Below are 15,960 nucleotides of genomic sequence, written 5' to 3' on the forward strand. Positions count from 1 at the left end.
ATACTTATCCATGGGCCTACATGATCTATTTTTTTGTTGCTGGTGCTGTAGAAGACAACAGAAATAACTGGGGAGAGTAGATTAAAAGTATTTTTGGGGGAGGAAGGGAATATATTATAGTTACTAGTACCCTTTTCCCAAAAAGACACGAATAAAAGCCACATCAGGAACCCATAGAGGTTTAGTTGCCGGAACAATTGCAGTGCCTTGGAATTCCACGTGAGGGCAATTACCAGTGCTCTGTGTATGTCTGGGAACAAGTCTCAGTGCTGCTGCCAGATGGCAGAACTAGTGTTTGAAAGGTTTGTCTAGCTACAGTTCTCAGGAATAAGTAGGACTCCTTGATTAAAGGGCTGCTGTTTGAATGCAGTAGCTAAACCTAAGTGCTTTTGGGGGAGGGAACTGAAAGGAGCTATTTTTGACTTTGTGTTCCTACCTTTTTTCTCCTTTCTGATTCTGGGACCAAGATTAAGAATCTTGTGTTCCTGTTCCTCTGCAGTTGTTTGTGGTGACACTATTAAGTTGATACCTGGTTTTCCCCTAGACCCAAGGGCTAAGATGCATCTCAACACACTTGTGAGGATGTAGTGGCATTTGCAAATTAAGGCAGCAGAGATTGTGGGCAAACTGGCTCTGTCATGAAAGGGCTGGGCTCTGGCCTGGGGCGTTTGTTCCAGTGAGTGAGTTGCCCCTTAAATTACAGAAGGATGATGGTACTGTGATCTACAGATAAAAAGGATGGTGTCTGCCTTCTCTTCTTCCAGTGGTGTCTTGTCTGCTCCCTGCTGGCTATTAGATGCTGAACTAAATAAGACTGATGAGGAGAGGGATATATTTGACAGTTATCCACAGCTAGAAACTTCTAAAAAGGTATAAAAGCAAGAAACTGTTGCTTCCACCAAAAGGAACAACTATTCATGGGTTGTCTGTGACACAGAGGATTCCTCTCAAGTCTGAGAGTCTTTTGAATCTCAACTCGACTTTGGAACATTTAACTCCTGTCTGATAGGAAAGAGGTTTCTTGGAGAGGGAAGAGAGAATGGAGGAGGAAAAGGAGTGAAGATATGTGGAATTGAGTAAAATAATCTGACTGAATATTCTGTGGCAACTAGCACAAAAATATGCAAGGATATTATAGAGCATAAAAAAGGTATACTATGTGCTAAGATGTCATGAACCTAAGAAATAATTTTAAATGTAGTATGACATGGATAAATTAAAACTAGGTGGCAGTTGACTGTTGCTGGTACAATAAGAAAGTTGGGGAAAACTCTGAATATAAGAAGAGGGCAAGACAAAATTTTTAAAACGAGTGTAGGCTCATCAGTGATTTCACCCTGCAAAAAAGAGAAAAAAGTTAATAAAATATTTCATATGATGTTTGGGAGAGAGAATTATGGTGTTCTTGTGCCATATGTGACACGAAGTATCTCTCTCAGTTGACTAATTGATATAGAGTGATGGAGCTGTGAAATCCATCTAGTAATAGGAAAAAAAAGCAAAGGAGCTTTGGGAGAGGTGGCTGAGGGGACCTTGTAATGGCAGGAAAACTCCAGCAGATGGGGAGAGGACAGCTGGGCAGGGAGTGAGAGAAGGGCAGAAGTGGGCTGGATGGTGTTTGCTTCTTGTGTCAATTTGAGCTGACACTACCAAAAGGTATCGGTTATTTCCCTGTCTACCTGGCATTACTTTAAAGTACTGTGAAAAACAAATCCTGTTGAAAATAGCTACTTTTGTTCTTTTTGAGACTAGGAATGGATTGATTGGTAGGAATAACTTCATAGCTCTAATGTATTCAGCCAGGAGTTAGACATTGATTTGCTGCTGCGTGAGAGTCTGATTCAATCCCCCTTCCTTTCAAAAGATGGGAACCTTCTCCAAAATACCAGTGTTCTGCAGTGGCTGTAGAGCACTTAATAAATGTATTACAAGCAGAGTTCTCTGATCTGGTTTATGGTTTATGAAGAAAGAACATCAGGGGACAGGAGGTCTCTTTAGCTACTTTCTAGTTCACTAAGTCTTGGCATTGTTGATAGTGAATCCTAATTAAATGGGGTCTGTGGGGATGTGTAAGAGGACTGATGATGATCAACTTTTCCATCAGTGATATGGGAATTGATATAGAATTGCTGTGGAGAGAAATTGAGGATAAGCCATAGACTGACAGGATGGTAAATAAAATGAATGCTACTGATAGTCTTGTAGAGTGCTTTGGGTCTTTTCCTAACTTGAACTGATGCCAATGCAATGGACTGTTAATGACCCAGCTGCAGGGTTATGAATCTCAATACTGAAAGCTTTGGCCTTACCTTCTGCATCGAGGATGATGTTTGGAAAGAGGTGAGTCGGAGAGCAATTTTGGGGGCACAGTGGGCAGGTAATTTGACAAAGCTTCCTGGTGTCCTGCTTGACCCAGTGGATGATGTGGGTTGTAAAGAGAGCGAGGTAGTCACTGGAATGGTTTGCTGCCTCTGCACCCAGCAGTGTTAAGGAGGATGAACCTCAGAATAGTGGCTTTAGCATTGAAAAAGAGAGAAAAGGATGGGGATGGCAGCTACTGAAACGTTTTGGAAACTGAAGACGAAGCAAACTGAAAAGAGACTGAAAGGGGACAATTGTAAATTATTTTCTCAAAGGGAAATTTTGACATAGTTAAGATGTGCGTAATACAAATAAATGGCTGCAAAATAGGTCCACATGAACTGAAATGAAAGTGTGTGTATGGTTTTTTTGTGATTAACTATTGGAAGTTATCCAGGGAAGTGCTGGATTCTATTTCCTGGTGCCTTTTTAAACCATGGATTTTTGTGACATGTGTGTTATCCTTGGTGAGGGGAATCACTGGCAGGGTGAAATGGCAAGTGGAAGGAGTTGTGGTCTCCAGGAGGCTGGGGTAGCCCCTGGGGCTGTAATTACTATGAACCCTGGCTAGCACATCCATTCTTAATGTTGCTGTTCACGTTCAAGTGTGGGTGAACAAATCCTTCCAATCAGCAGCATGTTGGTACCTGTGTGTAGTTACTTTCATTTGTACTACAAAGCCTTTAATCCATCCTGTGCCTGTTCTTGTGGTGAACTCTTTAACATAGGACCCTGCTCTGTTCCTGTGGGTGGGGCTCAATGTGAAGACAGAAGTTAGGGTAGCACAGGTTAGCTCTCCAGAGTGAACTATTAGCTCTGGTGAGCACAACAGTTCTGTGCAATCAGTGAACCTCTTGGAAGCCACCTCTATTAAAGGTAAATTGGTGCTACAAAGCACTGTGAGCAGATTTGTGACAATGCTCAGAGCAATGCACGCTGATGGCTTTGTGCTGGCCAAACTGGTGGAGGTTGTGGGAGGGTCCTCTGTAAGCTGCTGAAGTGAATCCTGGAAAGACCAGTGTGTCAACCACTCTGCATAGCCGGTGCTCCAGGCTCATACAATTAGTTACAGCTTGTTTGGGTCCCAGGCACTCTATATGCTGGAGCAATGTTTTAATCACGTTAGAGAAACCTTTTGCCTGGATACTATAACATGATGGATATTGTAGAGAAGATTAAAATAAACAAAAGTATGTGTTGGCACATTGATAACTTTTTTTATCCTGTTCCTTGTTAACCATTAAACCTGAGTACAAACCACTTACTGCCTTGCCCGTATTAATAGCAAAGTGGAATGCTGTCAGTGTTCCATATCTACTGCCAGACTTCTGCCTTTGAGGGGTCACTTGCATAGCAGTTGCCACCATTAGTGAGTAGCTCACAAAGTTGGCCCAGAGCTAGAAGTTTGTCCTGTCTCTTTTGAAGAAGAAAAAAAGAATTGTCATTGTGCAGTAATGGAACATTTGGACTTAAAATAACTGTGCTCCCCTTCCAGCTGTACCCCAAATACCCTGTGGGCTGTGGCTGGTGTCGCACCTCTTACAAAGAGCTTCCTCTCAAAATGAGACTCTTGAGAGGCTCTCTGAGGACTTGGTGCCACGGAGAGTGACTGTTCTGGCTGTGCTGGGATGCTGTCATGGAGGGCAGGGACGGAAAGGGGGAGAGAGGAGGAGGGGCAAGGTCTTGAGCAAGGTGACATTGAGGAGCAGGAACAGCGAGGTGGAAGATAGGCATCTGTTCTCCTTGAGTGGCATGTGGGGAAGGCGGGGGGAAAATAGTGAAAAATGCATTGTAATGATGCTGTGGAAATCCTGCACAGGATAGAGCTGGGCCAGCATGAAGCTATTAATAAAACAGCAGTGGCTCTCTCTGTGCCAAGGACGCCAATGGGTGGAACCATAAAAGTGACATTGGGTTGGTTTAGAAATGAACAAGTGCTGGCATGCTGCAGCTGCCCAGGAGCGAGGGATGGAGACCAGGCAGGAGGATAGGATGTGATGATTGCTTTTATGCATCTGCAGTTCAAAGGTGAACTACAAGAGGAGAAAGATGTATTGTTTTGGTAGTGATAAGCTCTGTTTTGAAAGCAATTTTCCTGCTGTCTTCCTAACAGAATATGTGGGCTGCTAAACAGTAGTTTTGCTTTCTCACTAATGTCTTGGTGGGTGTCTCCAGTAGATTTATGGGGTGTCACTGAAGAGGCAGGCACTGCCCTTAACCCCTTTGGGGCTGTGGGTTGTGGACAGCAGCTGAGTCTCCTGGTCTTGCAGTGTTGTTTCTGTTTGACCTGATGGTTGACTGGCTTGCTGACTTTGGACGCTCACCAGTCCCCTCCCTCCCTTACCCCATGGCTTCTCTTCCTGTGAGGCTGCAGCTGGCTGCCTGCTTTACATTATGCCTTGGTGCACTTGGAGAGAATTTAGACAGCCTCCTTCCCGCTATGGAGGGGAGGCAGAAGTGCCTAGGGGACATGGGGACAGAGGAATGCCAAAATTAGGTGAAGCAGTGAGTGCTCCAAGAGTGCTCCAACATCCTCATGATGTGCTTGGCCAAACGCTGTGGCTGGGGGGAAAGGAAGGGGTGCCTAAATGTGCTACAAAACCTGATGCTTGGAAGGCAGTGATTTTTGAGCTGAGGCTCTGATGGAGGAAAAAGTGCTGGTTGCTATGGTTACGAAAGATATTAACCCTGTGGTGTCTGGATGGACAAGGTTTAGTTAATTGTGCCACAGGCTGGGTAACGGTTTGGGATTGTGGAGCAACAGTGTTCCACCCTAAGAAACTATGAGTTGGCATTCAGGATCTCAAAAACCTGTGTCCCAACCAAGTCTGTAAGTGTGTCCTGGTCATTAGTGTGTCAACAGCCTTCTTTGGGTGAGAGTGCGTTGTGGTAGCTGTCCTGTGTTGTGAAGGTGAGGTGATCCCAAAGTTTCTGAGGGTAGGTTGCAGGTTTAAGTGGCCAACATCTGCCTCCAGCTGTAGTTCAAGGCGTGCTCTTTGCATAGAACAGGCTATGATTAATTATTCTTCAGTTTCTTTTTCAAAGGTGGTGTTAAACAGGCTTGGAAATCACTTTTGTCTGAATTTTCCAACTTAAAATGACTACCAGTGTAGAGGACAGGAAAAATGTCTGTCTTCTCAGGTTGCTGAGTGTGTCTGACCATGCTTTGTGTGGCAAGTCTCTGGTTTTGGTGTGTAGCTGACCCATAGCTGTTTTAAGAAGGGCTTCTCCTTGAACATATCCTTTCCCCCTTGGCTCACTTCTTTTGGTCTGTGAATTTTATGAACTTGCAACTCCATCAACTATTGTCATCAGTTCTCATTTTTCTTGAGGTGTAGGGTACCCTAGCAATAAATAAATGTGAGTGGAAAACCACAAATGGAAGAGAGTAGACTGGGGAAAGTGTTGATCTTAAAATCTCCCTCTTAGATGAAGCCCCTGTTTAGCAGATTGCACTCCAAATGAAAGGGATTAATGCTTCAGGGGTACCCAAGAGCCACCCCCTCCCTGGTGCAAAGGCACCCCTGCCCCAGGCAGTACCAGTGAGGGAGAGGATGTCGACTGGTGCTTATTCAGCATCAGCAAAACTGCTTTTTAAGTCGCTCCTCTCCTTCATGCTGTGAACAGGATCCTTGAAACAGCTGGGATTGTGGTTTTATTTTTGGTTCCCTCTCCCCTCCAGCCCCTGTTGTTTCTGTGGCCGGGTTTGTAGCACAACCCTGTGAAAAGTTGCGTTGGTGCTCTGTGAGAGTGCAGCCACCTTGGTCAGGGATGGGAGAGTGTGAGCTGCTCAGGCTTTGCCTCCAGAGAGAAGTATTGTTGAACTCTTCCCCTTGCTTTTGCTTTTTTTTGGTGGCTGGATAAGTGCTGTGGGAGGTTTTGAAAGATGAAGTGTCTGTATTGTGCTTTCCTTGTTTGGGGTTTTTCTGCTTGAGATTTTTTCGTTGTTGTTGAGGTGTTGTTTTTTTTTCTGGTAGTAGGAAAAGTGTTAGCCTTGGGAAAAATAAATAAATAAAAAAATAGCTGACAGGTAGAGCTAAGACTTCCAGGTCTCAGAGGGGTGGACTTCAGGGGTTGTAATTCTTGCCTGAAGCTAGGTGCTGTGCTTTTGTCACTCAAGTGAAGATATAGCAAAACCTGAACTCATGTTCTTGCTCTTTGTGTGTGCTCCTTCCCTAGAAATATCAGTTTGTTGGCCATCCCAGTGACAGCAAAAAGAATTAATGGAAAAGCAGAGTTGGGTTTATCCCTAATCCAGATTTCATATTTTACAGTGAACCTGGCAGCTGTGAAGCTTGGATGCAAATACAGTAGCTGAAGAATACAACTCCATGAATTCAGAAACGAGAGAACTGGTGTTCAATTTAAGATTCTGCTTGGGTTTAGCTGTAGAAATAATGCAGTCATGGCCACTTCTCCCGGCAGCTGCAGTTGCTGCACTTCAGAAAATGCTCAAAAGATGAAGGTGAAAGGATGCAGTTTTTCATTCTAGCTGAGCCAACTTCTGATGCTTATAGTAGCAACATTGTGAACAGTGAAAAGAAGATACCAGGCTTCAAAGTCTATGGGTGTATCCCAGAAATGGCTGGGTTGCCTCAAGTTTAGCTGTAGTTTCCCCTTTGTAATCTGCTGAGCTAGTTGCTGTTGCAATGCTGTGTGGAAATCTCAGGGCAGCTCTTTCATCATTATTGCTGCAGGTTGATATTTCTGGATCCGGAATGCGTATTTAAATTAAGATGAGGTTTTAACCCTTTCACAGCAGTGGTTTGTATTGGAGCCAGGAAATCAATTTAGTAGGAACGGACTAGGGTGTGTGTTTGGGATAGATTTCACCCAAGGTACAGTGAATTGTGGTGTCTTTTTTTTGAACAACCGACAAACAAAAAACCTGAAGGAGAGAACGTGTTGGAGAGTATCCAGGAAAAGGATGTCTTATCCAAGGTAGCTGTGTTATCCTAGAGGAATTTTTGCTGCTGTGCTGGGAGGGGTTGGACAGTCAGCAGTTTCTTCATGTGCCTTGTTCTCTCCTGCCACCTGTTTGTTCCTCCTTTTCACTGCAGTGTGAAACAGGCTTCAGGACGTGTCGGGATGACCCAGATTGAAAATGCTGGCTGCCACTACTGTTGCTGCTGCGGGGACTGACTCGTGCTGGCGCTAGGAAGAAGCTTTTTTCCTGGGAGAAGTTTAGAGACAAGATGACGTGGATGTAATGGAGTGATGATAGCTGTGTTAAGAGTTACCCTGGCAGCGAGCCGTGCTCTGAAACACGTTTAGGAGCAGCCTTAGCCAGCCTGATAGGCACTGTGTGAGTTGTAGGACCAGTATGACGAGAACTAGCAGGCTGCAGCTACATCGTGCTGCTTGGACCCAGCCCTGGGATGGGCTGAGTATGCTCCAGTCTTGCTGGTCTTGGTTGGAACAGCAGCCACGGAGCATTTCAGAAGGCTAGGCCTTTTTTCCTGACCTCTTGTCTCTTACTGTAGCTGTGAGAAAAAATAAGAAAGGTCAGGGAATATTTTTTTTTTCCCCTTCCTTAGAGCAAGGTTAGTCAGCACATGCACCATGTGTATGTTTAGAGGGATGTGATGAGAGCTATGTGCAGGCAGGGAGGAGCTTTTGTGGGCTGTGTCCTCCACTGAGGAATGCTCAAAGAGGTCATGGTCATAACAGCTTGCTGTGATGACTTCATATGCTGCTGAGTGTGACCTTTACAGAGGTGCTAGTGCAGGAGGCAGAGCAGCAAGGCTTTCTCAAGGACATGTGCCGGAGCTTCCCTCACCATAATGTGTTTGCTGTGGCAGTATTTGCTCTAATTAGGAACCACTCCCTCTAGTTATTTTTCCTGTACTCTTACTTTTGCACTCCATGTTAAATTACTGTCCCGATAATGTGCTTCTCATGCATATTCATATTATGATAGGGTAGTAGTGAATTTTCTAGCACTGCAAACATCAGTAGTAATGCATAATAATTGTTCAGGAAGGATTTGGCTTCTAAATCCTGGCTAAAAGCCATGACCACCTACAACTGATACTCCAGGATCTAGTTAATGACACCAGTTTATTGTAGGCTTTTCCGCTCAGTCTCTTAGGATCAGCCTTGAATGCTGAGGGCCTCTGTAATCCACGTTTCAGCATGTGCTCTGTGGATCTGTAACCTGACTTTTTCTAAATTGACTTAAATTTTATGTATTTTTGAATACCTTAATAGCTGTCAACATAATATTATACTAGTTTAGAGGCTACTATAAAGTGATTAAGGAGCTGCTTAATCAAGCAGCCGAACTGTTCTTGCAGGAAACAGAAATAGGAGCTTTCAGAAGAGGGATGGGGCAGACAGCTGGTGGGCAGAGCCACGGCTGCTCTTGAGATAAGCTGTTCCCTTTAGGTTGTACAGCACTCTGTGTTGGAAGTGTTTGTCTTGTCTCCATTGTTCTGCTTCCCACTAATTTGATCATATCCAGGTGAGGTGAAAGTGAGGAAAATGAGGTCTTTCAAAGCAAGTTTGAGACCTAATTTTTTCATTCTTAGCACCCAGGTGCAGTAGTGCAATGAGTGGAGTTGTGGGAAGGCCCTTGCCTTCTCAGAAGGGGTTAGCCCCAAACATTGGAAAATAAGTTTTAACCATAGATGTAGAAGGAACAAAAGCATCTCAGTAATACTTCAGGAGGTACAACTGAAAGATTAGTTCCCCTCCAACACGAAGCTGCCTTCATTTTGACCCTATCATTCTTCATCTAATTTTGCTGGAGGCAAGTTTTGTGCAACTCGTTCACGAGTGCCGAGGCCGTCTGGGTTGCTGAGGCTATTCCGTTACTGGTATAACTGGGCTTGGAAGTGAGGGGGCTGACTGCAAAAAGGAGCTGAAATAGTGAGTGGTGCTTTTGTGATCTGATCACTCGCCACTCAGGATCACAGGGTTCTTCCAGCTGCTGGGGAGCTGGATGTGAACAATTACAACTGGATGCTCTCTCCTCTCCACAAGCAGCTCCTGGCTCTCGGCACATCTGCCAAGAGCAGTTCCTCTGTGTGACTGTGACTCGTCTCCTTCCTTTCGCTGCCTGCTGGCTTGCCTGGTGCTTCCTTTCTGCCAAAGTGACATCCTTCCAGGAGGTAGCTAGGGGACAAATTGATCACTTCTTTTACTTTTGTAGCGGTTATAAAGGGGGTCAGCATGGCTTCTTCTCTCTTGTCACAGGCTTTATTATGGGTAACAATAATAATGAGTTGTAATTTAACCTGATGGCTATTCTGCTCTCACACAGCCCTTGTGTGCGTGCCCTCATCCTGCACAAAGACCCTGCGCTGTGGAGTAGTGGAGTTACCATGCTGTTTAGGGAGCCTGGCTCTGGTACAGTGCATTTATTAGTTTGTATTTCTACTACAACAGGGAGTATAACAGTTCTGGTTTTAGACAGGGGCTTTCAAAATCTTGTGGAAGGTGGAAAATGGACCTTGTGGAAGGTTTTGCCCTCTCTAGAGGGCTTTGAGTCTGGATGTTCCTTAGTGGCTTCTGAAGCTGGCTGACAAGAGCTTGCTTGACCAAGCTTTGTGGTAGTCTGCACTATTTTGCAGGCCAAGAATTTCAGCATATATAGCATGATGTGGATGAAGAGCTGACAGCACTCCGAGGTGGGGTACCAAAGCCTTGTATCAGACTGCTAGTAGCCTGAATCTGTGGTCTCCCATACTGGCTGTCATCACTGTGTGTCAAACTGTATTTTCTCGAATTAGTGAATCTGGCTTTTTGAAAGGATGCGCTGGATGAGGCATTCTCAAGGAGTGCAAAAATTAATGATTTCCATAAGAAAATCGGCATGAGGGAGGTTTCTTCTGATCCAAGTTACAGTCTCCTGCAGTGAACCATCAGATCAAATAATTTTTTTAATGTTCTACCCCTTGTCACAACTACATTGATAATGTTGCTACCTGCATTGCTTGGGCATGTTGCTGCCTGTAGTTGAAGTATATAATCTGAGGCTATAGCCCGTCAGTCGAGTTAACTCAAGCCATGGTTTGACAGCAGAATAAATCTGGCTTTAGGGCTCTGGACTGAATTGAGACCACTGTGCTGAATAATGCAAAGAGCTGTTCTGCTCTGAGCTCACTTTGTTGCTCAGGCGTGTGCTCTGTGCATTTATCCTGTCTGTAACTTCCTGTCTGTCTTGGAAGGTCGTACATAGGAACGAGTGTTCCCTCCCTCTCAGAAGCTACTGCGTGCTGATTTTTTTGTACGTGGGCTTCAAACCCAATATTAAGTGCTCTGGCTAATTACATTTAATACAGTCCAGTGCCTGTGTCTGATTTAGGATTAGGTTTGTACTGCTGGAAGATCTGGCCATGCTCAGATCCCATATGGTCACTGATTAGGTCCTGGGTGATCTGATGTGGCTCTGCCCATTCTGTGCTAGGTCCCAGAGGTAGTGTTTCCTCTTTGCTAGTGCCCTGTCAGATCTGCCTTGTCCTCTTCTCTTCAATGGTACATACGGAGATATCTGAGCTCGTGGTACCCACAGCTCTGTAGATCCTGGCATCCACATGACCTTTCTGAGGTGAACAGTAGCAGCATCAGAGAGCATCAGCTGGCTGACTTTCCTTACGGTAATTCTCATTAATACACCACCCCACACACCTGCACACTGTGTTGAACCTTTTCTCGATGTGATACTGTCAGCTGAGAGTCCAACTTTAGGAATGAGTGTGTGTTGGTAAAAAGCTTTAGAAGTGACGTCCCTACTAGCAAAAAGCCTTTCCTGAGGAACAGTTTAAAATAGTTTTAGCAAGCTACAAACACTATGCTGGCTTTGTCAAGTACACCTCTGTTTGCAGTGCAGCCTCCTTGCTGGTGAGCAAAATCTAAAGGCAGATGAGTCAGGTCTTTAACTATCACTGGAGTTTCAACTTTGGACTTGCCCTTAGACACAGGCCATGCAAAGAGCAGTATTAAAGATATTAACAAAAAGGGAGGGGGAAAATAGGGTGTTTCTTTTCTAGCTTGGTTGGGACTGGTTGCCTTTGTGTCAGAAAGGAAGCTTTTGGTAGGTATCAGGGCTTCTAGAGGGATCAGTCTACCAGCAATAGGGCACTCCATTTTATTCCTTGTTTTCTGCTCTCTGAGGCTGCAGTGGTAGTTTACAAAGCCAAGGCTGTTCCTGCTCACCTGCCCATCCCTGCCACTGTGGTGTGCTGGAGCAAGGAATGAGTCGCGCTTTTGTCCAAGCCAGTATCTTCCCTTGCTTGAAGTAAGAGAGCCTGTCTCTTCTCAAGCTTGTGTAACCTCCCAGCAAGGTGATTTTTGTATGGCATACAACCATATGAAAAGTGGAAAACTGGTTTATGAATAGCATGGTGCTTTGGTGGTGGTCAGCTGCTCAGTGCCTTGTGAGCCAGTGCAAGAGAGCTGGGACTGGCCATAGGAGAGTTTGGGACTGCCCCTGCTGGTAGGTGAGAGCATCTCCATACTTTCAGCCACCACCACTCGGCGCTGCTACGGCTTCACTGCCTCCTGGGTGAGCCAGCTAACGCAGCAGGGGAAGGTTGGTGGTTTTTCAGGTGGAACAGTTTCCCGGTCTGGTTCTCTGGGAGTTCAGGCAGATGTTTGTGCTCCCGGCTCAGAAGAGGTGGCTGGAGGTGCTTAACCTGGCCCTGCTGCCAGAGGACACCTCTAATGCAGTGGCACCCTGTGGTCCTGGGTACATGGACAAGATGATACACAAATAAAATCTGAGTTTACAGGGAGGTAAGTAGATAGGAGGTTGAGAAATACTGTAAAATCCTGTGACTGAAGGTACTCCACCCTGCTTCAGGGTATTTTCTCTTGCTCCTATTCAAGTAAGCTCTTCAGGTAAGGCTGGTTTTCCTTTGCCTTGCAGTTGCATCCAGACTTTTCCCTCACCTGCTGCAGATGCAGGGGACTTGAGGCCTAAATCCTCTTGTGCTTTCGGTTGCACGAAGTTGTTTTTAAGTAGCCTTTGTGTCTGGGTAACTAGTGCTCTCCCTTTCTAGAAGTGGTGTCAATGGAGACTGTGTGCCTGCCTAGGTGGGTGCAGCATGGGGCACAAAACATAGCTGTGCTCTGGCTCTCTGCTCCTCTCCAGCCTGTGACACACATCACATCTTGCCAAGAAGAGGAAATAGCTTTTCCAAGGCTTCATACCCTTTTAAATAGAGAGGTTTTATTTTCTTCTAAGTGATTGTGCCTAGAAAAAGTGGTCAAGCCACCTCGCTTTGATCTCTGCCTGCTCCCCTCTGCCTCCTGTTGCAGTTGGCTTTAGTGAGACACTTGTTGTCCAAACTCTTGTGCTTTTTGTGGCTTCTGTCCTGTGCTGGGACCACGAGGTGGCAGGATTGTTCCACCGATGCTGTGCGGGCGGCAGGACGGCAATGCAGCTGCTCATTTTTATAGCCAAGGCAAAAACTGTGCTTAGTTGTTTGTGTACCATCATAATTGTGTTTTGAAAATTTGGAAGAATTTCACATATATGTGTCTAATCCATGCTCCTTATTTTCTTTATATAACATTGATTTGTTCTGGGTCTTGCCTTTTTTTTTTTCTTTCCCCTGTTTTCAAAGGAGATGGAGGGGAGGGGGAGATGTACAGCAACATCCAGTATTCCTCACAGGTTCCAGCATTGATCAAACCCTGTGAAGCACATTACTGAGGCTGCTAAGGCTGCTGCTTTTGTCCTCATTTCACCCCGTTCTGTCAGGGTATTGCATCACGTAATATGCAAAGTGTTCAGAGCTCCTGCAGTACCCCCGTAATAGGGGTGAACTGAGGTTACAGCAACAGCTCTACCTCTGCATTCCTGTTGCTTTCTATAGGCTTTAGCACACTCACTTCTGCTGCAAACTCTCCTTGGGGTCACTGAATCCACTAAACTTGATGTGATGCTTGTGGGGTCATTAAAAAGCAATTTGGGTAGGGGGAGAAATTCTCCCAGAAGACCCACTTGGAAAGATCACTTAATCTGATCAAATGGTGCTGAGGAGAGTCATTGCTTTCAGGAATTTATCTTTTCAGATGTCTCCCACCCCCCTGAAATTAATGCTGCTGTTTTACATCTCTCAATTCACTGTTCTAGGATGTGAGACTGAAAATCAGCAATGCAGTTGTTTGCTCTTGTCTCTCCTTCCTTCTGTCAGCCAAGAGGGTCTCCTTTCTTTTGCCTCTAGTGAGGAATTCTTGCAGGAAGATGGTTAGTAGAAGAAAAGGGTGTACAAGAAAGACAGCTGTAAACAAGACCACAAAATTCCGGGGGCTGACAGCACCATTTTGGTCAGAAGCTCTGCTCTCTAGATGGCAAGGGGGGAAGCATCTTTCTCTACTTCCTTTGCTGCTGCCTTCTGTTTCCCTTGTTTCTTTGGCTGCGTTAGTGCCGCACCTGGGGTCCTTTGGTCATCTCATTGCAGACCTCACTCTTTGTATTAGGGAGAGGTGTTTTTTTAGCATCTGAACACTCTGTGCTCCTCTTCTCTGGTAACAATGTGTATGTGGGGCTCTGTTCCCTTTGCTTCTGCACCTTTTGTGCTACTTCTGCCTTCCTGAGCATGACTGGCTGTAGGAAGAGGCTCTTTGGGCCAGTGCTCACTCCGTCTTGGGTGTGGGGCAGAGTGGTCCTGCTCACCCGTGCATACCTGAAATGCATCCAAGAGAAGAAATGTAGCCAAATAGGTAAAGAAATACCTGTTTACTATTCTCTTCTCTGTCTCTCCCCCCATCTGGTTTCTAGTAGCAACAAGAGCCTTCACGGGAGCAATGCATCTCCTGTGTCACACGACTGTTCAAGTATTGTTGTCTCTTTGGCCTGGTCTGTGCTGAAATATCTTTCTGGTCTAGAGAAATGAGTTGGATGGGAGGGGAGGATGCTCTTGTCTGCCCTGGTCAGGGGAAAGTTAGGCTGGTAGAAAGAGCACATGGTGGTGTAGTTTATGCTGGGGGAGATGGGATGGAATTGCTTTGCTGCTCTTGCTTATTCTCTTCTGGAAAGCATCTGAGAGCTGTGCTGGCAAACTCTCTGTTCTGGTGTAAGCAGCGCTCTGCCCCAGGCTCCTCTGGCTCCGAACTCTGATGTCTAAACAGATTGCTGGGTTACACACTGAGCGTGACCGAATACCACTGAAACGCAGTGGAGCAGAATTTCACTTGCCTGCTGCCATGGGCTTGCTAGAGGTGCATGGGAAAGGCAGAGATGGAAGAGGGCGCTTATTTATCTGGTGTGGCATGTGAAGCATTAAGCTTCATGTGGCAATTCCAGGCTCTACCGGTACAGGAGACTAAAGGGATCCTGTGACTCAGCTGCTGCCATGCTTTCTTGCTCACTTCATATGGAGGGGGTTGGTAAAGAACGAGCAATAGGAAGGATTGCTCAAGGGACTGTCAGACCTCTCAGATGGTGCAAGCATCAGAGCAAGTCAGCCTGCAATTAGCCAAGAAATGACAAGCAGAGCAGGCTAGACTGTCAGTAAGTGGGCAGGGAACAAGCCAAGAGCATGTATTATGGTGTGCTCCTTGTCCTTCCTTCATCCACAAACACTTCTAGTGTACAGAGGAAGCATTACTGTGCACTCATGGTCAATTTCCTGCCTTATTGCCTCTTTTTATTTTTCTTTTCTCTTCCTCCAGTGTAACAATGAGATGTAATATCGAGGTGTTACCCCACAGTGACAAGAAAAGCATCCTGCCTCCTTTCATGGCATCTGATCACTCATAGTCTACTGTTGGGCTCTGTGGTATATTGACTTGATTCAAGAGAAATCCTATTGATATTGATATGGGGGGACCCTGCTAATGTTCTTGCTCAGTTAGGAGAGAAAATACTCTAATGATTTTTGGGGGCGTTGGGGAGCAAGAGGGAGGAAGTATGTTTGCATTGCTTATAGCATCTGGCATAAGAAATGTAATATGCTGGAAAGGAGAGCGACCTCATCTCTTCTCTGTGTATATTAAAGGATAAGATGCTGAAGTCAAATCAGGAACTGTAGATCTTTGCACAGTGAGAGCGAGCTAGGTAATGCAGCAGTACTTAGCATTCAAGAGCTTAATTCAGCCTTGGACTTCAGAGAATTCAAGTTCTTTTCCTCCCCCTTCCTTCACCTCCCCCTTCAACAAAATATATAACACTGTATGTGCAATACCTGTCCTAAGGAAGCCGAGAGCGTTTAGCTGAAGTACAGGGAAATGCTGCTCTTAGGGTTTCCTGGCAGCCTTTATTTTTGGTGTGGTTATAAAGTCTGGAAGCATCTGAAGTCGCTCTTCTGCCCACATCCTACTCCTCTGTGTGAAGGGAAGAGGCAGTTCCCATTTCCCCTGTGTGGTCCTCCACAGGGTGTGGTTTTGCAAGTTGGTTTTTGCTTGATGTGTTGGTTATATGTAGGGGGTTTTTGTGTGTATGGCTTCCCCCCACCCCTCTCCATGGCAAAGCTGATTTCCGAGGTTCCTGCCCTTTGCTAACCCTCAGGATGTTCCATTAGGCAGTGCAGTGGTTTCAGCCTAAGAAGTTTCTATCACTGTCCCCTCCACTGTCTGTGCAACTATTGTGTTTGCCTTGTGCAAGAAAAGGTTGTTTGTAAGAAGGGATGGTTTTCATCCCAGTTCAGC

General features: G+C 45.5%; 1 protein-coding gene across 1 annotated transcript in view; it reads left to right on the forward strand.

Annotated features, from left to right (window-relative positions):
* RCOR1 (REST corepressor 1) overlaps positions 1 to 15,960 on the forward strand; it is a gene marked incomplete at its 5' end in the record, with an annotated part of 39,523 nt that overhangs the window by 342 nt on the left and 23,221 nt on the right. The window lies entirely within an intron of this gene.

This window comes from Antrostomus carolinensis, unplaced genomic scaffold (genome assembly GCF_000700745.2).
Source record: "Antrostomus carolinensis isolate BGI_N321 unplaced genomic scaffold, ASM70074v2 scaffold15195, whole genome shotgun sequence".
Classification (NCBI taxonomy): domain Eukaryota; kingdom Metazoa; phylum Chordata; class Aves; order Caprimulgiformes; family Caprimulgidae; genus Antrostomus; species Antrostomus carolinensis.